Raw genomic sequence first — 26,924 nt, 5'->3', positions numbered from 1 at the left:
CTGAAAAAGGAAATTTACTGAGGTCAGGGGCTTTTGAATTAACTCCAGGGGGAGGGGTTTTGTAGTGCGAGCTGGTTTGTGGAGCTGTACGGGGAAGGAGAGAGCGGTGCCTCTGAGGTGCACACATCCCCTGGCCCCATCAGATCCATGCCCAGGTGAGGGGCTCAGAGGCCCTTGTCTTGCCAGGGTGTGCCTGTGAGGAGAGAGCCCCAGGGGACAGGGCAGGGAGGATGCCCTGTTGTAAGGAAGGAGGTAGCAAATGGAATTTTCAGTCCCATCAGGAAAGAGTTAGTGGTGGGTAGAGGGTGGGAAGAGCAGGACTGGATTTGGATTAGCCAGAAGAGCTGCTATGAATCCTGGATCCAGGGGAGGTGATTGGACAGCCTTTCCTGGGGGAAGTCCAGCCCTTCTCACCAGGAATCGAGGAAGAAGGAAGGAGGCTGACCCACTAGAGGAAGCCAAGCTGATGTGGAGGGGGCCCCAACAGGTGGGCCTGAGGCCCTGTGCCCCAGCAGAAGGACCGTTCCAGCCACAGGTCCCTTGTTTCCTCCCACGTCCCACCAGGACAACTCAGCCCAGTCCTGGGGCTCTCAGAAGCTAGCCAGCCATGGGGACCCAGCAGCTGCCTCTCTCAAGGTAGCCACTTCTGTCACCTGGTGGGTGGGACAGCAGCTGCTCCCCTCTGGAAGGATTTCAGTGTCTCCATTTCTTTTTCTTTTCTTTTTTTTTTTTTGTGAGACGGAGTCTTGCTCTGTTGCCAGGTTGGAGTGCAGTGGCGTGATATTAGCTCACTGCAACCTCCGCCTCCCAGGTTCAAGCGATTCTCCTACCTCAGCCTCCCAAGTAGCTGGGATTACAACCACGTGCCACCACGCCCAGCTAATTTTTGTATTTTTAGTAGAGACGGGGTTTCACCACGTTGGCCAGGATGGTCTTGATCTCCTGACCTCGTGATCCACCCACCTCAGCCTCCCAAAGTGCTGGAATTACAGGTGTGAGCCACTGTGCCCGGCCCAGTGTCTCCATTTCTAACATGAAGTCGGGCCAGGCCATGATTCAATTAAGCCATGGTTGTGTCCTCCCTAGTTCGTAGCTAATTGTAAACTGTACCGAGGGAAAGGCTGTGTGTGAACCCTGGTCTAGCCTGGACGTGACAGAGGTTCCTGGCCTGCTCAGGAGATGCCTGAGGGGCAGGGCAACAAACAAACCTTCCAGCTGGGCCTGTGGTGCTGGTAAGACTCAGCCAACCTGCTGCAAACTGCAGCTGCACCCACTTCTAGTGGGGGCCTTTGGAGTGTAACCTCATCTCCATGCAGCTCATCTGAAGCCTGGATGACAGAGCCCCACGTGCTAGGGAAGCGTGGGCTCTTCTGGATACAGGACACAGGAAGGGACATGTTTCCATTTCACTTCATATACTTCTGTCTACTTCATCCATAAGCGTGCACTGCTTTTATAATTAAAACCTTGAATAAAGATTTTTTTTTAAGAAAAGACAAAAACAAAAACCAGGGCATGGCATAAGAAGCAAACTATTATTACTAATATTACTAATGATTATGATAATATTATTAATGATAATTAAGATCATCATTGCTAGCACTGTCATTCCCCACAACGTCACGGTATGATTATTGTCAGACGAGCTTTGCCATCCTCTGAGCTGGGTCAGCGAGGCTTTGGATTCCCAGGGGCCCAGCTTGCCTTGAATCTGCAGCTGGGCTGTATGTCTACCATGCAGAAGAGCTGAGGGAAAAGGACGGCTGTCATTGTCCTGGACACAGAGCCTGCAGGGAAGGAAGGGAGCGGAGGCAGCTGTGACTGAATGACTGAAGAAGCAGAAAGAATAGGAGAAGCAGCAGGGGGTCAATTTTCCTTTGACAATTCCCCCCTTGGAGATGCCAAGGGGGCTGTAAGAGCCCTAGCCCAGGAAGGTCCACGTGGGGGCAGGTCCTGGTGTCTGGGATCCAGCCTGTCCTCACCCCTTTTCAGCAGTGTCTCCAACCCCCGCCCCCACATACCAGGAGCTGCTCTGGAGCTCACGCAGTGGTGCGTGTGTTCCAGCTGGGTAATAACGTGTTCTCTCTTCTGTGCTCAGAGAACAAAGCAGATCTGTGTGAGGGCTGCTGAGGGGGCCCGGCTTGTGCCTCCTGCTTCCAGGTGACTGGCGCAGATGGAGTGGGGAGGGCTGAATTCACCAAAGAGATGGGGTGGGGTAGGATCCTGGGGTGGGAGCTGGGTCATGGAAGTGGGTCAGGGAAGGGCAGGGAACAGCCTGTGCAGAGACCCTGAGGAAAAAAGGAGGCTGAGCCCTTGAACCTGAGGCTGGACTGTGCTGGGCAGGGCTGGTGGGCACCAGCAGGGTTGAGAAGGGATGGGCTGGGGGAAGGAGCAGGACTTGGGGCTGGGCTCTGAATGGGGCCCTGAGAGCCCTGGGAAGCCATTGACAGTATTTAAGCCCAAGGAGTGACCAATTTTCCATTTCTACAGCATCTCCAGGGCTGAGGAGAGTGGGCCAGGGCAGGGATGATAGGACAGTGGAAAGGCCAGATGAGACAGAATTTAATCATCAGGAGTTGGGGCTGGCCTGGACAAGTGGGGAGACAGGGGCACCGGCAAGATGGACCGAATGTACGGAAGATGGAGGGGCACCCGGTCCCGCTGCAGAGGCTATTGCTCAGACTCGTGAGACCAGGTCATGGGGAACTTGTGAGACTTCCATTGAGAATTCACCTGCCTGGCGAAAGACTAGAGAGACACCAGACACAGGCTGGGAAGCCCTGATATCATACACTTAATCCTCCCTAAACTCACAAATGCATTTAATACAATTCCACTTAGAAACTCAATTGTTTGTTTTGAGATCCGAGCAAAATGGTTTTAAAGTTTACATAAACTAAAAACACATGGCCGCAGAATGCACAAAAAGGACATTCCTTTGTACATAATAGAACGATGTCCTTTGGGGAGAGGGCAGGAGTGTAACTGAGCATCCCAGCCTCAAATGTATTTGAATTTTTTCCCCTTTCTTGCTTTTGGCCTTGAAACACTTTGAAATGCCTCCCTTTCCACCAGGCACTTTCATGAACAATGTTCACTTATCTAATTATGTGCTTGCTTAGAAATTCCAGGGGCCAATTTGGAAACAAACCAGGTAGAGTGGACCAGGTCCAGAGTCTTCCTGCTTAGTGGGGTTAGGAACAGTGAGCCCACCACCATGGTGCTGAGGTCACCAGGATGATGCAAACTGGACCCCCAAACGGGCAATTACTTGAGATAACCATAAGAACAGACATGCAGCCCTGCACCCTCCTGCGTATCTCCACACCTTTTCCTTCTTAAACCCCTCACTCTGACCAGAAGTCAGAGATGGTTCTTTTGAGGCTTGAGCCCAGCCATTCTTCCATCTGCTAGCCTTTGACCAGTAAAAGCTGCTTTCCTTCCACCACACTTCTCATGCTTTGACTTCTGGGTGGTGAATAGCTGGACATGAGCCATTTATAAACTCAGTGCCCCATGTAAGGAGCTGTGTGTTTTGAGCGGCTCAGCCTGTACATCTGGCTTCCAACTAGTGGAGCAATTGGCTGTGGCAGTGCCAGGGCTCACCCACTTATATTACCAGGAAGGGCAGGGGTTACTTGCAAATGCCAGGTGCTCGTGGGCAGCTGACCCTGCCACTGGGACTTTAGGGAATTCCCAGCAGCTGCTGAAACCACCTTTATCGCAAGGATCTTCCCTTCCCTCCTCTTCTTGGCATCAGCTGCTGTCCCTCTGTCTCAAGGAAAGCAGCATCTGGGAAGCTGACAGACTTCAAGGACTGGGTAAGTCAACTAGAGTGCACCTGGAAATCCTCTGTCTCTGCCCTCTGGGCTCTCCAGCTGTCTACAGTAGTATAGGTCGTCTGTGCTGCCATCTTGGCCTCTGTGCCATCTAGACCTAACACAGGTTACCCTGTGGTGCCTTTTGGGCCTCTGTGAAGTCTGGACCCAACGCAGGTCATCTGTGGTGCCATCTGGGTTGGAGACAAGATCTCAGGACTTTTCTCCAGCCTCCCTTCTTCAGGGAGCAGTTTGGAGTCCCCTGTCTGCATCTGCATCTGTGTTTGTGTCTCTGTTTATTGTTACCCCTCTCTTTGAGGGTGCTTTGGCATGGTCTCCATCCTACTAGCCAAGACTAAGTCAGAAAGTAGCAAGATGGGCTGCTGCTCTCCTCCCTAGGGGAGAAACAATTTCCAACATCCCAGCCCTGGATTTTGTCATCGTCTTTGGGACTCTAGTGTATTTCCTGTATCTGTGTCAAGCTTTGTAGGGGGAGAAAGCATGTGAACTCTTTTCTAGACTATCTGGGACTTGTGCTGGTTACATATTATGGCCAGTTTTCTGTGCACATTTTACACTGATAGGCAAATGACAGTAAAGAAAATTCAGAGCTCAAATGGTTAACATGGAACTATAAATATAAGCAGAGTCTTCTAAAGCTCTCTATCTACTTCTCTCTGCCTGCTTTGAATGTGCTGGCTGCTTTCAATGTGCTGTTATGAAGCTACTGCTACTGAAATGAAGCTTATTATTTGAAGGTTACTTGGAGATTTTGTTTTTCTTATAAAGTTTATCCAGTATGACTAAAATGGAAACATTAGAAAATCATTTGAAACTGAATGAATAAAAAGGTAAACAAGGTTTTTAGAACAAAATTGCTGTAGAGACTGCTTTATCCAAATTTTGGTTCACAGTTTCTTAGATCAGGGCAAATGAGGTTTAGCCATATGACCAGGTTCCAGTTTCATCAGAAAGATAATTTGGACCCAGCTATCTTTTATCAAGTGGTAAGTATGTATTGTTATCTTATGGCTAGAGTTCCCAGGTAACAGCTATTGGATTCTTGTTTGTGCATGTATGTATAGGTGTTTGGATATATTTGTGTATAGGTACATGTATTATGTTATATGTTGTATCTAGCATTCTACCAAATTGGTTTATAAGTAAATGACTACTTGTAAATTAACTCCAAATGCTTTTGAAGTTCATGTGAATCTTTAGTAAATACAACTGGTTTTAAAATCACTGATAAAAATAGAAATGTCTTCAGAATTGTCAGCATAAATTTTCATGTGAGTTTATTGACCAAATGGTTTTATATTTGTCTCTGTCTATATATTAAGGTGTCATGGTTTGACATAAAGGTTATAAGACTATAAACTCATCCAGAAACAGAATGATCTTTGTTTTTGTGATTTTTTTGACAAATAAGACTAATTCAGATTCTTGGTTCAATGCAAACAGTGAATCTTTTGAGTTATCAGCAAAATGTGTTTAACTTTAAGGTTCTTAAGTGTTCACCTGTTATTCAGACTTTTTAAATGGCTAACAATAAAATAACTTGAAATAATGACTAGTTTTGTCTAATATCTCAGTTTTCAGAAGTAACCTAGATAAACTGTTAAAAATGCAAAAAGTTGAGTATTTGTAAATGAGATAGATGCTTGCAAGTAGACTTTTGTATACTTGAATTAAATAATAGATGCTCATTGAAGGTTTGGGTCATTTCCAATAAATAAAAAATTATAGTATGGGAAAATATGTTCCAAAAATTATGGAATGGTTTGTTTACTCTGTAAAATGCTAACATCTGATGAACAGTTCAGGATTTCTTGCTTCCTAGGTTTTCACTAAAATGCAAGGTTACAAATAATGAAAATTCTAATTAATATATCATTCCACAAGCTGTGTTCTTATTGAAAAGATAATAATTTTATGTAATTTGGAGGTTATTTAAAAGTTATTTATAAAAGAAGGTAGAAAAAATGGTAAGTAGGAGAGAGATGTGAAGAAAGTTGTGGATATGAAGATGTATTTTTGGTAAGAAAAGTTATAATGGAAAGAAAATGATTTTGTATAAAAAAGAAACTTGTTTTCCTTAGGGTAAATTTTTGCCCTAAAGAAAAATGACTTATTGTTTAGGAAAGAGAGAAGTAAAGGACACATCAGAAAGTCCAAACATGTCATAAATGGTCATTGTAAGTCATGATAAGGTTCATGAAGGGGAATTTATAAAAGGAATTTCATATGTAATTAAGTTAGCTATAATTAAAGGGAATTATTTATAATAATTATTTATAATAGTTTTTCTAAAGAATGATTCCCTATGTTAAAACAAAGTTTTCTAAAGGTATTGATTTGCTCTTAATGAAATTATAATATATTTTGCATTTTAATTCTATAATCTGTTTCTTTTGAAAACTTCTCAGATTCATATCTCAGAAGTTCAACTTTTGTTGTGTCTTGCTGCTTTCATCTTTTTCTCCCTTTGAAAAGGCCTGAGATGATAACTCTCCGTCAACTTTTTCCATCAGCTCCTATAATTTTTCCCCTACAGTTCTGTTGTGGCCTGATGCAGAAATGTTTTATCCTAGAGGTCTGTAAAAACAATATTTTCCCCAGTAAAACTTGATTCTGTAATCTTTTCTTTTTCTTTTTCTTTCTTTTTTTTTTTTTTTTTTTGAGATGGAGTCTCACTCTGTCTCCCAGGCTGGAGTGCAGTGGCATTATCTCAGCTCACTACAACCTCCGCCTCCTGGATTCAAACAATTCTCCTGCCTCAGCCTCCCAAGTAGCTGGGACTGTGGGTGCCTGTCACCATGCCTGACTAATTTTCGTATTTTTAGTAAAGATGGGGTTTCACCATGTTGGCCAGGTTGATCTCCAACTCCTGACCTCAGGTGATCCACCCATCTTTGCCTCCCAAAGTGCTGGGTTTACAAGTGTGAGCCACTGTGCCCAACCTGGCTTTTTTTGATATGTCTAAATTTTCCATGTAATCAGGAAATTTCTCATGCAGTTACTAAGAGTCATATATTTCCCTGCTATATTCATAACTTTGAACACACTCTTCTTGTGTCTGATTTAATTCAAGCACCCTTTTCATCAAGTATGACTTCCAGGGCACTAAATGGGCCTCCCATAAGTAGAAGCAGTCACACTGCAGAAGGTTTTTCTTTGCATTTTTGGTAACTGGCTTAAGAAATGTGATTTTACCTTTTATTAAGATAATTCCTATGCTGTCTTTATTAGGTTTTTGATTGCTTAAAAAACTGAAATTTAAAAGGTTAATGCTTTTACATCCATTTAATCTTCTGTATTGCCTTTAAAGTCTTTTAATTATCACTTTGATTACATGAATAACTATTATTTTACAATGATTATTATTCTGTTTTGATCAAATGTTTTCAGCCTTTTAACATCTTTGGCAAATGTCCTTAAAATCAAATCCTAAGTTAAGTCTCTTTCTTCTCACTGGGATTTATCAAAGCTGAAAATTAGTCACCACAATGTTGAAAAATCTTTTTAGAGCTTCCAATCTGGTCATGTTCTCCAGTATTACCACCCCCAACACCTTGAAAAACTCCTTATCAGGAGCTATTAACTAATCCTTATGCTGTTAAGTTATAGGGCTTTGACTTCTGGGTGCACATATCTCATCTAAAGAAGGCACTGACTCCTGCCAATATCAGACACCAAAGTCAAGTTAACCAGAGCCTCATCTTTAGACCTAGGCAAAGGCAACAATCAAAGTAAACTGCTTTCATGAGACATGTATTCAAAAACATTAAGATTCATTAAATTATTTTGTCTCTATGTGGAATAATATAATTTATTGTATGTCTTGATATTAAATAATTTAAACATTTAGTTACCCATGAGTTTCCTTTCCTGTCATTGTCAGAAGTAGGCAGGGCTTATGACTTTTTAATTTTAAACATTGCTAATTATTTATGTTTTGTTTTACCTCCAGAGTTTGAAACTAGGTCCAGAGACTATCATATGAGATTGTAAGAACAAGTTTTGGGGGAAAAATTAGTTCAGACCCTCCAAATAAAGGATGAGCACACAGATGCTCAAACAGTTAAACAAAATTCTTTTTTTTTGGATAGTTAGTTTCTATAAGCCAAGATTACAGTATCTCAATGCATAGAATTGAGTCAATTTTGTATAAGTCAATTTTGTAACCTTGCCTTTTAGATTTTGAGTTTTGGCTCTTATGTTGCTTATGAGGGGTTTTAAGGTTAATGAGTGCTTGCCCACCTCCATTCTCCTCTGGCCTGTAATGTTTAATTGGCTGTAAGTCTTTTGGCTCTAAGTCTGTTGGCCATAAGGATCCCACCAGGAGACATGGTAGACCTGGGGCAGGTAGCACACCACCCCGGTATTAATACAGGACAAAATAAAAGTTGGGTTATCCATGCTGCCTCTGGCAAACCTTGACAAAAAAGGAGGAATAGAAACAAAAAATCCTAAGCCCTCCAATAGGATGAATGGACTCCCCTCTTGGCCAAAGGAGATATCAAATATACCCAAAAAACTAATGCAGGCCATAGAAAGCAGGAGTCAGACACATCTCACTATACCTTCCCACCCACACACACAAGCACTTTGGAATTTAGGCACAACTTACTAGCATTAACATTAAAACAGAGAGAATAAGACTGGCAGAATAGACTCTTTATGGCAATAAGATACCAAATTATAAACAAGACCTAAGACCATGCCAGGCAAGTGTTAAGTCTCCAACCCAAAGTAGAGTCATATATTGCATGCATATTTATTCAACATGCATGGGTCAGGACCACCTTCATATATATTCATAGCTTCTCCTATAACCTCTTAAATATGCATGTTTAGTCAACCTATCATCATATCCCTACACGAGCCTCAGGTACAGTTGATGATGCAGAGCAAAATAATTGATTTCTTAGTTGATACTGGGGCTACTTATTCAGTCCTTAACATCCCCCAAAGCAAAGTATTAAAATGATTGTAACCATGACTGGGGCTACAGGAAGATTAGAGGCAAAAGTTGTTTTTTGTTTTACAACCTTTGGAATATTGTCTGGGGGACTGGGAATTAAGAGTTTTCTCTCTATGCTGGAATGTCTTTGGGATTAAATGTGCTTTGTATGGTAAATGCTCAAGTGACTTCTCCAGAGAAGCAACAATTATGCTTGCAGGTCTCACTGGATCAGGCACTGTGGCTGCAAATTCTGCTCACCCACCCCCAGGGAAGAAAAGGGAGAACTGTTCTCTCAGGAAATCTCCAAAACATTTGCTCTTTCCAGGTCCTCATACCCCATGGGTGAGCCCCTTCATCTTTTCTATCCAGGAAATAAGATGCTGCTAAAATCCTGGGAAAACCAAGGGCCAGACCAATAGCTAGCCAAAGAGTGGACAGGACCTCATGATGGCATAGGATGGTTGACAGTGGTGCAAATCCAGGTAAAGCATTTTTTTGATGCACGCTCTATGCATCAAAAAACACAACAGCAGCATACTCCATGATGTGAGATGGTTATCTCTTCAACAATGTGACAAAACTCTTCAACTGACTGATAATATGTGGCTAGGATGGCAAAATCAGAGTAGTCTTTGTAACAGAGCCTGTCCTTCCTCCTGGGTTTGGCTGTGGGCCTGAAGCCCTCATGGTTGGCCTTACTTATCTTATAACTGGACTGGCAGATGCACCTGCAGGCACCCTTACCCACCAGGATATATCCTGTCCCATCTAGACTCTCCCTGCCAATTGGGAAAGCATAGCTAGACACTGCCATAAAAAATGGTCATTCCCAGTGGTTCGACCCACTAGCCATCTTTTCCTCCCAGGCAGCAGCCAAATATATAACATTACAAATAGAGGCCCTGGCTAAACATATGACCACTGCCTTTAATAACACCCATCATGCCATCACCCTTCTCACAAAAGAAAGCTCACAGATTAGACAAGTGGCCCTGTAGAACTGTGTGGCCTTAGGCATCCTGACTGCAGCCCAAGGCAGCACTTGTGCACTGATAAGACTGAATGTTGTATATATATACCAGATTATTCTTATTACAACCCAAGCTATACATGCATTGGGCACCCATATTTCTACTATCAATGTTCTCTCCCAGGACCCCATAACAGCGTGGTTTAGTCAACTTTCTAATGCATGACAGACTTTTATGTACAGTACAATTGGTATTCCGTTCATTGTCCTCTTTGTCTGTTGTGGACTTTATTACTATTACGTACTTTGCATGGGGATGCAGGACAGACTTTCTCAGAAGCTTCTAGGTCCTCACAGCATAATGCTCCAGCAAGTTCCTGCTGTGAGTCTGGGGACTGGAGACTATTTCCAAGGCCAGGTTAATGAATTCCATTCTGATACCCCTACTACAGCCCTTTGCAGCAGGAAGTGGACAGATTGACTGTGTCACCCACTTCCCATAGAAATGAAATGGAATTTGACAGTGGGGAATTGTAACTGAGTATCTCAGTCTCAAATGCATTTTCAAACTTTTTTCTTTCTTTCTTGCCTTAGGCCTTGAAACATACTTTGAAACTCTTTGTTTCTCCCTTTTCCACCAAGCACTTCTGTGAACAGTGTTCACTTACCTAATTATGTGCTTGCTTAGAAATTCCAGGGGTCAATTTTAAAACAAACCAGGCAGTGAGACCCCAGCGTAGAATCCTCTCAGTCAAGGGGAGTTAGGAATAGTGAGCCCACCACCACCAGGCCAAAGTCAGGATGATGCAAACTGGATCTCCTGATAGGTGACTACTCAAGATAACCATGGAAGTGAGACATGCAGATCCCCTTTTCACCACTCTCACATGCTTCTCACACCTTTTCCTTCTTAAGCCCCTCTCTCAGCCCAGGAGAATGAGATGGCTCCTTTAAGGCTTAAGCCCAGCCATTCTCAAATCTGCCAACATTTGACCAATAAAATCTGCTTTCCTTCTACCACACCTCACTTCTCACGCTTTGACTTCTGAGTGATGAGCAGCTGGACTCGAGCCAGTTACAGGAGGGTAAAAAAGAGTCATTAAAGTGAGAGGCTCCATGTGGGTGGTGTGCCTGGGATGGAGAAGTATGATGAACTCAGATCTCATCCAGAAAAGAGAGCCAACCACTTATGGGATTACTCACAATTATGAATGCATCCATTGCCCCAGTAAAAGAGAAAGACAGTGATAAACAAAGAGAAATTGCCCTCTTTTCTCAGCCCCACTCCCTGCCTCTGTGCAGCAGTTCATTTCCTCAGCACTAGAGTTCCACACACCAGGGATGGCAGACACAAACGTCTTGGGGCCAGGCAAAAAAAGGTGACTCTTAATACATCCAGCACATCTGTAGGATGCAGTGGGAGGTGTCCTTCCAAGATCCTGTTCTGATAATTAGCCAGTTTTCCAGCAACGTCCTTTTTTTTTTTTTTTTTTTTTTTTTTTTTTTTTTTTTTGCTGAATGCACACAGGCTTTGTCTTATGGGAGTTCCAAACATGGATCCTCTGGTCCTCACCCACTGGGGTATTAGCTGACTCCTGAACTGAACTCATTGTATTCTGATTACAGTGGCTTTCTAGAAAGGTGTGACATCTAGTCAGAAAAGCGCTTCTCACGTTTTTGCTGAAACCTGGAGTCTTATTAAAAGGCAGATTCTGATAGGCAGGTCTGGGTGGGCTTTGTGATCCTGAGCCCTTAAGAGTCTCTTCAGCGATGTAGTTGCTGCTGGTCCTGGTTTGAGGACCACGCTGAATAATGAGCTCTAGAGTTCATTGTGCTTCTACTTTTTTCACTCTGTGCTGTTTTTAAGATCTTTCCATGTTGCATGGCTTCTGATGGGTAAATAATCTATTCCATGGTGTGCACTCCCCAGTTTTCTGATCCAGTCATTCTGAGATGGACCCTGGCTGCTTTTAGCTCCTCACACAGCTGTGCTGAGGGCAGCATCTGCATGGTGATCCCCATTGGCTGCAGGAGAGCTTGCCTAGGGTGTGAGCATACACTTAATTTGTAGAGGCCCCCCTCCTTGGTTGACAGTGGCAGCAACATATCAGCCTCTGAGCACCCACACCAAGAAGCAATGCCAACACTTGGCATACCCAGTGTTTTGTTGTTCTGATGGGCTAAAGTGATCCACTTCTGTGTAATTTCCATTTTTCAACAAATCATGTATTCTCTTCATGTTTGGGAGCACTTGGAGTTTCTTTCTGTTTTTGCCTATTTTCATCCTTTGTCTGCTTTTCTAATACAGTTGTAATCTTCCACTTGGCAATTTACAGGGATATATCTGTATCTGTGTATATTACACTAGATAGCAGTCCTTTTTCCATTTCAGACATTGAATATATCTTGCTCCAGTCCATTACTTGCCTGTTAAGTTTGTCTCAAGTGTCCTTTGTTGAGCAGAAATCCTTGATGTAAACAAATTCATCCCTTTGGCCTGGTGATTTTTACTTTCTGGGTTTTAAGAAGTCCTTACTCACCTCTCTGTCTTAATTCTCCCACATCATTTTTTATTCACTTATGGTTTTATTTTTTACTTTTAAGGTTTTTAATGTTTCTAGAAGCTACCTCTGTATGTAATGATTATAGAGAAAAACAAAACTGCACATCTACTACCACCATCTACAAAGTGGATAGCATTTTATTTATAGATAGCACTTTATTTATATTATTAATTTGGGGACACTTGACTTCCTTATACTATTAAGTTACGTGCATTGCAGAATGCTAAATGTCTCTGTTTTTCAGGTCTTTAAAAAAAGTCTCACTTAAAATTTTCCCCTAGAATTTTATGTATTCTTTTCTAAGGCAATTCTTAGACATTATGCATTTTATTGTTGTCATTAATATTTAATTTATCTGATATCTAATTTATTATATTTATAATATCTAATTTATTATATTTATTATATTTTCTAACTGATATGGAAAAATGCTATTGAGTTTTATTAAGTTTTGTATCCACCAGCCTTCCAGAATTCTTAATAGGTATCAAGGTTTGTATTTTGATGATTTTATTTTTTATAGACTTAAATAAATAATTTCATAAATGTACATAAATGACATATAATAAAATTTCTTTAAATAAAATGACATATATTTATTTACACAGACATAAAGACAGTTCTAGGTCTTCTCTTTATAATCCTCACCCTTCTTACATCTGCCTTTTTCCTCCTAGCATTCGCCAGCCCTCCTGCATTGTGATAAACATTAGCAATGACAGCCACATCCCTGCCTTGGGGCCCATCTTTAAGAGGATGTGTCTAAAGTTTCTGCATTATTATAGTGTTTTGACATATAACCTTTATAAAAGATAAGGAAGTTCTTTTCTATTCCTAGATTGTAATGAAGTCATTATTATTATTGTTGTTGTCATTGTAATTATTATCACTGTGAATAGGAGGTGAATTTTATCAATAATTTTTCTGTATCTATTGAGATAATCATATAAATTTTCTTCTTTAATAAATCATAAATAATGTTTACATATTTTCTAATGTTGAGCCATCCTTGCATTCTTGAGATAAATCCTACCTGGTTATAATGTATATTTTAATACATTTACATTGTGTTAGCTAATATTTTACTTAAGCTTTTGCATTTACATTTGTAAGTAATATGAGCTTCTTTCCTTTTTAAGTTTAGTTTAGGGATCAAGGTTACACCAGCTTCCTAACATGAGCTGAGCAATCTTTACTTTTTTTCACACTGAATTAATCACCCCTTGAGAGTTGGTTACAGATCTCCCACAAAACTGTCTAGACAGGGGGCTCATTGGAAGGGAATTATTAGATTTCAATTTATTTAACATTCATTGGCTTATTCAAATTTCCTATTTCTTTTTGAGCCAATTTTTGCATTTTCTATTTTCCTGGAACTTCATCCATATCATCTAGGCTTTTCAATTTATCTACAAGTAGTTATAATGCTCTTTTACTATTATCCAAAGTAAATCCCTCTTTTGTCCCTTGAGTATATGCTTTTCCACTCTCTCAATTCCTCTTCCGTTTCACTCTGCTTGGGTGTTGCTGGTCTCACTGTTCTCACTTTCACTGATTTCTGCCCTTTACCTTCTTGCTTTTGGTTTGCCTTATTGCCCATTTTCGAATGTCTTTATGTGAATGTTTAGTGCATTTTTTCTATGTTTTTGGTTCCTGGTAATTTTGTTTAAAATCATAAATTTCCCATTAAATGCTGATTGACTGTAACATTTTTATACTGTTGACTTATGAAGTTTTAACATTTTTCATATTTCTTTTTTGAACCAAAGGTTATTTAGTAATGTGGAATTCAATTTCTGGCCACATGGGATTTAAGGAAGCATTCCTTCACTATTAAGTTCTAATTGTATTACATAATTATTTTCAAATAAAGCCTCTATGATGGTGACTCAGTGAAACAAGTTGAGGTTTCCTTTGTGGCACAGTGAATGGTCACAAATCTTTGTCAGTATTTCATATGTGTTCAAAAAATGTGTATTCTTTGTATTTGGCAGTGGGGGGTGGAAGCATATACCTCTACATATTTCAAATAGCTAAAACTTATTGATTAAATTATTCAGCTGTTTTAGCCCAATCCTGTCATAATCAGGGGTGAGCGAAGGGATATTGTGATTTGATATTTTTTTCCTACCATAATGTCTGGCTGGGTCAGGTAAAAATTAGCCAGGGTTCTTCAGAGAAATGGGACAAATTGTGTGTGTGTGTGTGTGTGCGTGTATGTGTAGAAAGAGATGTATTATAAGGAATTAGCTCATGCGATTATGGAAGCTGACAAGTCCCAAGATCTGCAGGATGAGTTGATGAATTAAAGACCCAGGAGAACCAGTGGTGTAGTTCCAGTCTAAATGCAGACAGGCTCAAGACTGGGGAAGAGCTGATGTTTCAGTACTAGGACAACAGCAGGAAAAAGCCAATGCCCCAGTTCAAATGCAGTCAGACAGGAAGAATTCTCTCATATTTGGCCTGCCTTTTTGCTCTAATCAGGACTCCAATTGATGGGATGAGGGCAATCCACTTTACTTAGTCTACAGATTTAAATGTTAATCTCATCTAAAAATACCCTCACGGAAACACCCTGAATAATGTTTGACCATATATCTGGGCACCCTGTGGCCCAGTCAAGTTGGCACATAAAATTAACCATTGCAGTGTGTAAAGCATATGTGGGAAAATAGTTTGAGGCAGAAGGAAGAACACTTTGCCTGTCATAATGGGAGAGAGGGCCCTGAATGTACTGAATGTGAAACCATAAGTGAGTGTACTTGTCAATGGGATGTGGAAGGACTGTGGCATAATAAAAAATAAATATCTGGTCTTTGTCTTGGCACACAGTTCCTAAAATGCTTGGAATCTCCTGAGTGATAAGAGTGTCTTTTGCATGCTTGCTTTGGCAGCACAGATACTAAAATTGGAATGATACAGAGAAGATTAGCATGGCTTCTGTGCAAAGATGACATGCAAATTCGTGAAGGATTTCATTAATAAAAAGAATGTCTTTTGTAAGCTAATGAGGTGATTGGTGGCTGGGAGCCCCTACATAGCTTCAGGATCAGGGCTGATCACCAGAAAGACCAAGCCATGATTAGAGGATTGGGAATTTCAGACCCACCCCCCAACCTCCTGGGTGGGGAAAGAGGCTAGAAATTGACAGCAATCATTGATGATCAATTATTTCGTCAATCATGCCTATGTAACAAGGCCTCCCTCTGTAAAACCCCCTAAACAACAGGGTTTGGCGAGCTTCCAGTTTGGTGAACACGCAGAGGTGCTGGGAGGTGTGTGCCCAGCAACAGTGTGGAAGCCCTGTACCCCTTCTGAGACTTTGCCATATGCATTTCTTTCATCCAGTTCTTCCTGAGTTGCACTCTTTATCACAAGCCAGGAATGGTGAGTGCAGCACTTTCCTGAGTTCTGTGAGTGTTTCTAGTGGATTCTTGAACCTGAGGGGAGAGGGCTGTGGGAACCCCCAAATTTGTAGTTTCCTGGGCAGAAGAGGGTACCCCATTTGTGGCTGGCATCTGCAGAAAGCAGTCATGTGGGACTGGGCCCTTCAATTGGTGGAGTCCAAGTCTAACTCTGCGTAGTTAGCATCAGAATTGAATTGTGAATTCACAGTTAGTGTAGGAGAATTGGAGAGTTGGTGTCAGGGGGAAGAAGAACCTTTTCAAAGACTTGTATTTTCTCTGCGAAATAAAAGGTAAGGTCGCCTAACAAGACAGAATCTGGTTCAATAATACAAGAAAGATGTAAATCATGAAAGTAAGAAGCACAGCTCTATTTTAGGGAGACAGTGTGGTGTGGAAGCCTGGGAGACAGGGGAAGCCCAGAGGCTGATGCCACCCTCACCATGTTACTAACTGGTGACCTTGGAGGTCACTTATTCACCCTCTGCCTCTGTGTTCTCATCTGTAAAATGGGGGAGAATTGTAGGCTTGAAGTTCTTGTGAGGAATACATAAAGGATCCCACCATGTCCTTAGCTCTCACTAATCAATTATTTACTTATTTTAAACAATTTATTTATTTATATTTTTCAAATAACAAAAATTTTATTGAGATAAGGATGTCTTGATATATGTATACTCATTAATTATTAGCTGCTGTTATAATTATTTGCAGTGACACTATTTTCTACCTAAAAATCCAAGAGAAGAGGTTGAAAAACTTCTAAAATACTTTTAAGAACTGTTACTAAGTTGGTAGGGAAAAATCCAAAGCTTTTCTAAATATCAGCATTAATCAGAAAGAAAATATAATGAATAAGCTTCCAACTGCAAAAACAAAAAATGCTGGATAAAATATAACAAAAATGAACCTGAACATTCATATGGAAGAGTAAAAGTTCATGGAAAGTTTGGTATCAAAGTAGGAATTTTTTTAAAAGCCAATGAAATAGAGTAAAACAGCCCTGATCCTAGATGAGAACACTGGTATGCCACAGAGATGCCATAATAAATTGCTGGTGAAACAATAGACTTTTACATAAATGGTTCTGGGAAATTGGTTATTTAGATGGAAATTTAAAAATTCATTCCCCTGTATCATACCATGCACAAGAATAAATTCCAAATGGAATAAGTGCCTAAATTTGAAACATGTTTAACGTTGGAGGAAACAAATGAGAAAATATCTTTATGACATTGGCGTAGGGAAGAACTTCTTGAACAAGGCATAAAGGATAAGATTAATTAATTTTACTACATTAAAATGGAAGCTTTTAGGCGATAAGAGACACCAATTACAAAGCAAACAGACATTCTCCAGAAGGAAGAAGACACATGCAATGTCCAAAACCAACGGAGAATTAGCCCCCAGCTGATAGAAGAACTCCTACAACTCAGCAGGAAAAAGACAAAAATTTGCACAGAAAAATAAGCAGAGACTGGAAACAGGCAACTCAGAGGAGAAGAAATCTGAATGGCAAATAAACACATAAAAACATAATGAAGCCTATTAAAACACAGAAAATGCATATTAAAACAATCATAAGATGTTATTCCATACCCATCACCTCCACAAAATGTATAAAGTGTGACAATAAGCAAGCGTTGGCAGAATGTGGAGCAGTGGAAACTCTAGTGCTCTGCTGGTGGAGTTTAAACTGGCACAGCCACTTTGGAGAACGATTTGGTATTTTCTAGTAAACCTGAAGATACACATACCTCATGACCTAGAAATTCCACTTCTAAGTATCCAGCCGAGAGAACCTCTGAAGTATGTGTAGGAGGAGAAATGTGCAAGGATGTTTACTATTTTCAATGGTTAAAAATAATAGTAAAACATGGGAACAACCTAGATGTCCATCAGCAGGAAACTGAATCACAAATTGTGGTATTTTCATGCAGCAGTGAACATGAGTGAAATATATTTGCATTGATATATCTCAAAAATCTAATGCTGGTAGAAAAAAAGTTAACAAACAAGATTTATAGTGTGATAACGTGAAGTTTTAATGAATGTAAAACAATTCTACACATTGTTTACAGATACATGCATGTTGAATAAAAGTATACAATTGGATGGCAGTTAGCAAAAGAGGCAAGTTGTGGGGAGAGAGATTGGAGAAGAGTAAAAAGAGCTTAAGTGTAATATCTTTTTAAAAAAATCTCAAATAAATTGTGCCACAATACTAAATTTGTTAAATTTGTCAAATTGTAGTGGTAAGTATTCATTATCTTGTTCTCATCACTTTTCTGTGTTTGGAGATATTTCCTAATAAGAATGAAAATAGATGAACTAAGTCATAAACCCTGAACTCTAGAAAAAGAATAGCAGCAGCAAAAAATGGTGAAAAGGGAAGGATAAAATTGATAAACTTAAAAGCAAAAAATGCTTTTGTACTTTTAAATTTCACTAGTGTTTATCAGGAAAACCCAAAGCTTATTCTTTAGAAAAGACTCACAAAATTGGCAATTGGCCAATCTACATAAATGAGAGAGAATGACAGAAAAGGAAGGGAGGGGCACACAAACTCATATCAGGAAAAATGGAATTCAACTTTAGGTAACAAGGAGATTTTTTAGAATTGTAAGAACATGTCATGTACAATTATTATTATGTTGTTGTTAATGCTTAATGAAATAGCCCACTTTCTAGGAAAATATAAATAATCAAAATCAGCCCCCAGAAAAAGTAGACAATTTGAAGAACTCAATGAGCTTAAAATACACTAAAAGTATAACCAAAGAGCTATCTGTAAAATAACACCATGATGAGATGAGTTTGTGGGTGCATTCTACCAAGCCATCTCATGCCACTGTTTTAGAACGTGGAAAAAATACATGACGCCACACAAAGCAGGCTGTGACCAGTTCTGCTAGGAACTCCCTCACTCTCACTCCTGGTCCCTCCATGCCTTTTTAACTCCACCAAGAGAGGCTGGAAAAATGAAACACTTTGCCCATCTTCTTTGCAGGTGGAGGTTCCCATGTGAAAATTCTGGCCAATGAAACACAAGCAGAAATGTTCTGGGAGGTTCAGGGAAAGCTTTTACCTTCCTGGCCAAAGGCAGAGGGGTATCTGGTGTTTCCCCCTCCCCAGCCCCTTGCCATAGACACAATGCCTGGCACTGAGTTGGTCGCCTTGCAACCATGGATGTAAGAGGATGGTCCAGGCCTGAGCGGATGCCTGGAAGAACGTCAGCAGCCCCTGCCTCTACACTTCTTGTCTCAGATGCTGGTGAAAGGTTTTGTTATTTGTTTTTGTTCCTTATGGCTGAGTCATTTCTAAAATAAGCACAAACCTGTTAGAAAACCCAATCAAGGACACCGAAAGAAAGTACAACCGATCTTATATATAAACAGATGGACATAATCCCAAATAAAACATTAGCAAGTCAAGTTCAGCATTGCTTTAAAGAAAATGCCAAGTAGAGTTTAGCCCAGGACCGTAAGGATAATTTCACATGAGAAAAGTCATAATGTCATTCTCTTCATTAATAGACTAGAGAAAAGCCACATATTCATCTCAATCGATGCTGGAAAAAACATTTGGTGAGTTCCAAAACTCATTCACAGTAAGGCTTCTTGGTGAACCATGTATAGATGTTATCTTCTTCCGTTCAGTAGAACTTCTACCTGAAATCTGCCTCAAACATCAAACTCTGGGAACATGAACACAATGCCCACTGGAGGGAGGAGGTGGGCAAGGGTATGTGCTCCCGCTGGCACTACTCAGTATCGGCTTGAGTGGATGCAAGTTAACAAGAAAAAAGAATAAGCACAGGCTTTGGAAAGGGAGAGAAATAATTGTCATTATTTATAGGTAATATAGTCACATATCTAGAAAATCTAACAGATTTTACAAGGAGGCAACCCTTCTGTGGCCTCTTTTTCACAGTGCAGATTAGAGATATCATTAGTACATACCCAAAAGGGTTGTTAATTAAGTTTATATATGCAAAGAACTTAGAATGGTGCCCTGCACATGGTAAGCACTAATAAGGTATAAGATCAACATCCAAAAATCAATAACATTTCTATTGACTAGTAATAACTAATTAGAATTTTTTTTTAGAAATTGAAAGCCCATTAGCAATAGCAACCAAACTTATACATACCTAGAAATAAACCTAACCAAAGATGTGATTTCTTAGACAGTAGATGACAAAATCCCATTTAGGCAGTGGTCCCCAACCTTTTTGGCACCAAAGACCAGTTTTGTGGAAGACAAATTTTCCACAGATGAGGGGAGGGGGGATGGTTTCAGAATGAAACTGTTCCACCTCAGATCGTCAGACATTGGATTCTCATAAGGAGCATGAAACCTAGATCCCTCCCATGCACAGTTCACAATAGGGCTCAAACTCCTATGAGAATCTTATGCCAAGAATCTAATGATCTGACAAGAGGCGGAGTTCAGGGGGTAATGCTCACTGCCCTGCCACCCACCTCCTGTTGTGCGGCCCGGTTCCTAACAGGCCATGGACCACTACCAGCCTGTGGCCCAGGGGTTGGGGACCCCTGCATTAAGGGACTTCTATGATCTGAATGTTTATGCTATCCCTTCCAAATTCATATGCTTAACCTAATCACCAATGTGATGGCTTAGGAAGCGGGGCCTTTGAGAGGTAATGAGGCCATGAGGATGGAGTCATCATGAATGTGTTTTGTGCCCCTATAAAAGCGACTTCAGAAAGCTGCCAGGCCCCTTTTACCACCATGTGAGGACAGCAAGAAGGCACCTTCTATGAAGCAGAACGCCTTTGCCTGACACCATAACTGCTGGCTCCTTGATCTTGGACTTCCCAGGTCCCAGAACTGTGAGAAATAAATTCCTGCTGTTTATAGTCACCCCGTCTAAGGTATTTTGTTATAGCAGCCCAAATGGACTAAGATGGGGTCAACACAGAAGACTTGAACAAATGCAGGGCTGAAGCGTGTCATGCCTGAGGGGTGTCATGAAATATGCCATCGCCCTCCAGAGTAAGTCAGGGGTTCAGTACAATGCCAATCCATGTCACATAAGGGTTCTTCCTAGAATGCACCCAGCTGGTTCTCAGCTGTATGTGGGGAGAGTGAAAATCCATGGATAACATAAAACAGGCCTTCAGAACAGAACAAGAAGGCCCAAAGTCACCTGTACAAGGAACTTGCTTTTCCTCCTAGGGGTGTGTCTTGGTCATTAAGTGGAATTGCTGGTGCATGCAGGCCCCTGTCAGACCCTGATCCCCAGTGTCCACTGGTCCTCCCAAAGGATGTACCAATTAATGGCACTAACAGAGGATGACTACTCCTTCCCTAACACAGTAGATTTTCTCTATTTTTAGTATTTGACAATTTAATTGAAAAATAATGTCTCACTCTTTTAAAAATTATTAGGTGCTTACTTACTCCTTCAGGGCAGCTGGCAGGATCAGGGTGCCTGCTTTTCTATTAGAGAGCTGGGCCTGGTGGCTTTAAGGTATGTAGTCACATAAGTACAGAACCATTAGGTATAGAGCCAGGAAGGAAACTGCTGGATTTATGCACAGGTCTACTTTGCTACTAATGCTAAGCCTGCTTCCAAGTGTTGTGCCTATCTGCACTCCTACCATGTAGGGGCCTTCTTGTTGCTCTACACCGGTGTCAACTCTTGGTATTATCAGACTTTCATTTCAGCCATGCAGCAGCATTTCACTGTGGTTTCAATGTGCATTTCTGCAGTTACAATGAGGCAGGGCACCTTTTCATAAGTTTATTGGTATTTGCATACCCTCCTTGTGTGGTGTCTGTTCAAATCTGCTTTCCCCCTGGGCTCTTTGTCTTTTTTTTCTGAGACAGAGTCTCGCTCTGTCACCCCAGCTGGAGTGCAGTGGCGTGATCTCAGCTCACTGCAACCTCCACCCCCACAGGTTTAAGCAATTCTCTGCCTCAGCCTCCTGAATAGCTGGGATTATAGGCGCGTGCCACCACACCCGGCTAATTGTTTTCATTTTTAGTAGAGATGGGGTTTCACCATCTTGGCCAGGCTGGTCTTGAACTCCTGACCTCATGATCCACCTGCCTCAGCCTCCCAAAGTGCTGGGATTACAGGCGTGAGCCACAGCGCCCGGCCGTCTTTTTTGTATTATTATTGATATGAAGGCCTTGGAATACATTCTGGATTGCAGTCCCTTGTCAGTCTGTGCACTGCACCCTGTGGCTTGCCTGTCACCCTCTCCCTATTACTTTACACTTGCTTGCTGACCTCACCTACACCTTTATTGGGCTTTATTGAGGGACGTCTCCAGCTCATTTCATCCCTGGAGGAAGCTCTGTTCCTTCCCTTCCATTAGAATGTCTGCATTTTCCACTACTGGCCTATGGACCTCTCTCCTCCAGCTCAGAGCCCTGCTTGCTGCTCCATACCCTCAGCCTAAACCCCAAGCCCCAGCCCTCCCCTCACACACAACACTGAACATGCAAACACAAGTGCACACATGCAGGCCTTCTAGGAGGTGTGGCTGCTGCTGGAGTTTGAGAGAAGATTGGTTGGTAGATGGAGAATGCCAGGGTTTACCTGGGGCCAAGCAGCTCTGTAGGTGCCCCCCTGAGGAGAAAGTGAAGTCACTGAAACGTACTAGGCCTGCTTCCCCAAACCCTGCCCTGCCCACACTCTGCCTGCCTGCCAGGCTGCTCTCCTCCCTCTCCTTGTGGCCACACCTGGGATGCCCTCCTTAGTCCCTCCCAAACTGGCTATTTTTTTCATCAGCTTGTGATGTAATTTATATACAGTGAAATTCATCTATTTTAGGTGTAAAGTTTGAGTTTTGACAAATAAACTCAGCCACATAGCCAGCACCACGACTGAGGGTTAGAATGATTCCATCACTGCCACAGGCCCCTCCCTGCCCCGGCAACGGCTGTCTGTGCCCTGTCACTAGAGCCAGGCTGGCAGCTGCATTTCGGTGCTTTCCATGGTCCTGAAATGTAGATGGGCTAATGGTGTCCACTTCTGCAGGTGGCAGAAATTCAAATGAGATTTATAGAAATGAAATTTTGTGAAAAGAGGTGGAAGAGCTATCTTCAACTTTGAAATCTACATTTATCACGCCCTGCCCTGAAACAGGGTCCACTTTGCAGAGCCCTGAGGGGCCTGGGCAAGAAAGTCTTCCTTCAGGGGGCTCAGGCTACAGCCCAGCACAAGCCTGGGAAGGGCTTCTGAGGGAGTGAGGCACTCCTGCACCGTCACAGGAGTAAAGGAAGCCAGGTTCCAGTCAGGAGATGCAAATCCAGAGGCAGAGGGCCAGGGCTCGGATTCCAGGTCTGGGCGAGTGCTCCGAAACACTGCAGAAAGGATTTCCATTGTGCAGGCTGGGGTCCCACATCCTCATCCTCGAATGCCTGGGCTTCCCTTGCTCCTGTAGGGAGGACAGGGCCGGCACCTACATTCATACAGGATGAGCACGATTGCAGGCCTGAGAGCCTCAGGAGATCCAGCATTTGAGAGAGAAAACTGCTTCCTAAGTACGTCCAAAACTGAGTTTTAATACGCAGTGAGACAGAAACTGTAGAGATGGGGGAAAAACAACTGGTCTCTGGGGTGAGCTGAGTTCCATGCCTCTCATCATGGGGTGATTCATAGAACCTCCACCCTAATCAAGATGTAGAACTGCTCCCTCTTCACAGACAGCCCCTGCACTCACTCTTTACGATGACAACCACCCTTAACTCCAGACCATCCCTCATCACGCCAGCACCAGTGTCCTGGTTCAGGCATCATGCCATTGCTTTGTAGGATGCAACCACTAGGGGAAGCTGGGAAGGGCACACAGCCTCTCTACCATCTTTCCAACTTCCTGTGAATCTATAATTATGTTAAAACTAAAAAGACAAAAAAAAAGGACAGTAGTGAGTTAAGTGTACAGTACTGAACAGAGAGATCTTCATCATAAACTGCATCATTGGGGAAATGCAGGATGAGATTGAGGAGGGAGTTTCTGCCGCACAGGGAGGTCAGCAGGAGGATGGTATGGAGGCTGATGAGGTCCCAGAAGGGGGACCAGTGTCCCCTCAGTTCCTCCACCTTCACCAGTCCTGGGAGCAGCAAGATGTTGCAAACACTGGGCAGGTTGAGAAAGCACCTGGAAGCCTGCATGCCTCTTAGAAAAACCCTGTGTTCCATCTGGTGCCAGAACCCATGCCCTGCTCAGAGAGGCATCTGAAAATCTGCATGTGGGGTCTGAGGGTGGGTCACAGAGTCCCACACACCTTTGGCAAAACAGCCAGAACCCCCTGAGTCCAGAGCAGGTGTGGAAAGACTGCGTAGATAAGTGGGCCAGAAGCAGCCAGCATCAGGCTGAGATGCCCTCTTCACCACAGCCACAGCAGTGACTAGGGACATGAGCAGTAGACACCAGCTCCCCAAAGCCAAGAGACTGGAGGCCCACCCCAGACCTGCAGGTGCCAGGTTGCAGTGCCTAGAGCCAGCTGATGCAATCACCCTCAGGAGAAGCTGCAGGCATCCCAGGGCAACTTACACCTCTCCTGGCCAAGGGGAGAGAAGCAGGGAGCGGCAACCCATGAGGTTGATAGAATGGTCATCCAAGAGGAGACAGTTAAAAAGCAACTCTGTCTCATTAAAAGTGTCAATATTAAGTGCTTTCTGCTGAAAACAAAGTTGCCCCAGTGTTGGGGCATCCCCGTAATGCTTCCTTTGAGCACCCTCTTTCTCCTCCATAGCCCTCAGCATAACATGCAATTAAATATTCTTTGTGTGTTATACTTAATGTCTGTTCTTCCCTCACTAGGCTCAGGTCCCTCTAGGCACTGACCATGCCTATCTTGTTCACCATGGTGTCCCCAGCACCAATGGCCTGGCATATAGGGATCCTCTATTCCCTGTTGAGGGAATTTGGTGAGTTAGCTGGAGATTGGTAAGTGGGAGCAGGGAAAGCTGTGAAAGGAACTTGTGCTTATGAAAATAGCCAGGGCAGCATCCTACACATAAACCCCAAGTCTTCCTGAGAGGGACTTCTCAGGGCAAATGTCCACACTGCTCAGAGCCTGAATAGGACTCTCACTAGGTCACAGAACATGCAAACCATGCCCTCAGTACAGTAGACTGAGGGGGTCATGGTCACTGTCCTCCAAGTCCACTTTACCTGGAAGGGCTGTGGGTCACAGCTGTCCTGGGGAGGGAACTGGAGAGCTGTGAACTCAGTCTAGTGCAGCAGAAAGAAGTATAAATATTTATATGAGTGCACTATGTATGTAGTTCAATGCTAACAGATTTACAAATCTCGGAGAAATGGAATATTGTAAATAAATTAACCAAAATTGATTCAAGAAGTGAAGGCCTTTGAGAAGACCACAAACATGAGCAAAGCTAAGTCATATCTAAAAAAGCTCTGGGCCCAAATTGTTTTATGGGTTTTTTCCAATGTTCAAATAATGAACCATATAAACCTATACCATGTTAACTTCCAGGTGTGGCTGGGCCTCTCAAAGTGTGGTTGCTTCTCAAACAAGCAACCTTGGCATCACCAGGGAACTTGCTAGAAATGCAAGCTCTCAGCCTCACCACAGACCTAGAGAATCAGATACTTGGGGGCTGGGCCCAACGCTCTGTGCTGTAACAAGCCCTCTGAGCTAAATAATGTAAAGTCTGAGAACTCCTGAGGCTAACAGAACATCTCTACTTTAGTGGTTTGGATTTCTCATCTCTCCTTACCCAGATATGGCTAATTCTAATTCTGCCTCACACAGCTGTGTGTCCAGATCTTTGCATTTTTATATTGGGCACCTTATTATTAATCAAAGAATTTTCAGTCCATTTATCTGCAATTTCTCAACTTCATGTTTTGAAAAGTAGGGTCCTTACCAAATGATTTTTTAAAAATTATCAACTAATAGATTCTCATTATCAAAACCAGAAAATGCATATAAGTATAAACAAAAAATTATGATAGAACATGATTCTATCTCCCAAAGATAATCTATGTCATTATTTTGGTATGCACACTTCCAGACCTTTTTCTTATGCATAGATAACATTTCTTTCCATCACAAAAAAAGCAATGAGCTTGTATAAACTGCATGGTAACTCGCCTTTTTCATTTCATAATATATCATGGACGATTTTCCTTGTTGATCAATAAACTTTTATTACATTTTTCTCGAAGTCCTTACCGTATAATTTTCTAAACTAGCCTCCTATTGTTAGGATATTTCACATTGATTAAATGAGTTCATACTGGGAAAGTACTGAGGACAGTGCCTGGCATCTGGTAATTGCTATATAAATAATTGGCTTCAAAATGTGTTAGTAAAAAAGCAACAAAAATATAGAAGAAAATGGCAAATCCACACTCTTCACGGGAGATTTTTTAACACACACTTTTGGAAAACTCCAAATCAAGTACACAAAAATAGGGAAAGCTATGAGGACTGGAATAGCACAATCAAAAAGCTGAAGGTAGATAGGTGGCGATGGACCCAGGAGAGCCTGTCCAATCTTTGGTAAGTGTCAGGTGCATGCAGCACCACAGCAGTGAGAACCTCCACACCCTTTGCCCAGGTGCCCACTGTCATGCTGCATTCTCTACCAGGGTCCTCTCCTGACCAGGGCTCATGGCTAACCCAAGAAACCCTTCACAGCCTGCTGTCTGCCCTCCCCACATCCTAGCCCTCAGGCTGCAGCAAAGCTCTGCTGCTCTGAAACTCAAACCTGCCCTTTTAACTAAACCTCCACCATGGCTGCGGTTACTTGGGCCCTCAGGTCCCTGGAGGATAGGACCACCTGACTCAGCCCAGTATCCCCCTGGCCCCAGCTGCAGCCACAGTGGCCTGCAGGCTCCTGGGAGCGGTCTGCTCCCTCCTTGGGAGCCTTGGTAGCTGGGCTGCCGTCTTCCCTTGAGGACCCTACCCCCCTCCACCTGGCAGGGCTGACTCCCACTCCCTTCAGACCCTCCTCCTGGAGTCATCGTCCCCTGACTTCAGACAAGTAGGTCAATGACACGCCCTGCCCCTCTCCTGGCCAGCGCGCAACACAGTGCGGTGAGTACCTTTGTTGCTGGGATTAAACAGATGGCTGGATTGACCCCATCAGCTTCTCGCCTAAGACAGAGGTGGACCTTTGACAGGGAACCTGATCCCCTCGTCTTCCTGAGCCACACCAGCGGCCTTGCCCCACCCCCTCACATGT

General features: G+C 42.5%; 1 non-coding gene across 1 annotated transcript; it reads left to right on the top strand.

Moving 5' to 3' along the window:
• Positions 1-15,203: 15,203 nt before the first annotated feature.
• On the top strand, positions 15,204-15,306 carry LOC129034332 (U6 spliceosomal RNA). Its single transcript, XR_008501835.1, has one exon. It is a non-coding gene; the product is annotated as a U6 spliceosomal RNA (small nuclear RNA).
• Positions 15,307-26,924: the final 11,618 nt, after the last annotated feature.

This window comes from Pongo pygmaeus, chromosome 2 (assembly GCF_028885625.2).
Source record: "Pongo pygmaeus isolate AG05252 chromosome 2, NHGRI_mPonPyg2-v2.0_pri, whole genome shotgun sequence".
Lineage (NCBI taxonomy): Eukaryota > Metazoa > Chordata > Mammalia > Primates > Hominidae > Pongo > Pongo pygmaeus.
Note: the sequence above shows the minus strand (reverse complement) of the source record. Positions and strands in the feature narration are given on the sequence as shown.